Source organism: Eulemur rufifrons, unplaced genomic scaffold (genome assembly GCF_041146395.1).
Source record: "Eulemur rufifrons isolate Redbay unplaced genomic scaffold, OSU_ERuf_1 scaffold_289, whole genome shotgun sequence".
Classification (NCBI taxonomy): Eukaryota; Metazoa; Chordata; class Mammalia; order Primates; family Lemuridae; genus Eulemur; species Eulemur rufifrons.
Window position 1 is genome coordinate 40,001 of NW_027183071.1, and position 1,311 is coordinate 41,311.

The window sequence follows — 1,311 nt, forward strand, 5'->3', positions numbered from 1 at the left end:
GAGCGGGGTGGGGGCCGCCGGGCGCGGCATAAGGCGACGACGGGGGAAGGGGCCGACGGGCACCAGGAGGCACGAGGGGAGGGGTGTAGCAAGCCTCAGACGGCAGCCCACCGGCCAGGACACGCACGGGATCTCACCGCCAGTGGCCTCCGCGCACAAGGGCGGTCCCGCGGCACCTGGGACGACCGGCTGCGCCTTCGGCGAGCTCCCCAAACCCCCCGCGCACCTCGCAGGGCCCGGACCCCGACCGCCATCGCGGTCGCGTGTAGCTCCGGAAAAACGCTCTTCTTGCACGCACGCGCGACCGGCCGCCCCCCAACGCCGTCCGGCCCGCCACACGGAGGCCCGCCGACCGTTCAACCGAGGCACGTCGCCGAGGGGGTGGGGGGCGCCGTCCAGGGCCTTGGCGGCCAGGGCGACGCCCCCTCCCCGCGGCGAGGTCAGGTTCGGGCAGCGCAGTCGGGCGAACGCTCGTCGCGGGGCGGTCGGCAGCCGTGAGGAAGAGAGAAGGAGCACCCTTTCGAACAGGGATGAGACCCGCGAGGGCGAGGCACGAGAGCCCGTGGGGAGGCGAGACCTGCGCCGCGACCGGGCCACTGGGGAAACAACGCCACGGGATCCCACCGCCCCAAACCCGAGAGCGGTCCCGCAACGCGCCCGTGACGCCAGCCGGCCAAAGCCTTCGGCACCCCTCGACCCTCCCAACGGGGCCACGGCCTCACCACCGGGGCGTCCCAGAGCAACGCCGGCCTTCGGCCCTCGGCCCGCACGCCACCGTGCCTAATCCCATTCTCGTCCGTTTCCCAATCCTGTCTCGCTCCGGGGAGCACCGTGCACCGGTGGAACGACCCCCTCGTTGGCCGGGCGGTCCCCCCAGCCGCAATCCACAGGCGCCAGCACGGGAGCGCCCATCCATCCGCGGCCTGGCACGGGACCGGGTGGAGGGCCGCACGCTCACAGGGGATGGGGAGGGGGCGCGAGACGGGCCGCACCACCACCCCCTTCCCCCAGCGCACACCGGGGCGACCCGCGGCCGGGGCACGCAGCGCACACACGCGGGCGCCCTTCACAGCTGGAACGCCGGCCCGGCCCGGCGTGACCCTCCCCCAGAGTTCAGGGGGGAGGCGCGGACCACGTTAGGCGAAGAGTGGCACTCGGCCCCCACCGCGGGGGCCGGCGGACCGCTCCCCCCCACGGCAGGGGAGGAGGGAACTCTGCCCACGCACAACTGGCAGCCGCAGGGGCGGCGGCTGACGACGCGCAGAGAGGCGGCGGGCTGGGGGATCCGACAAACCCCAGAAGAGGACACGC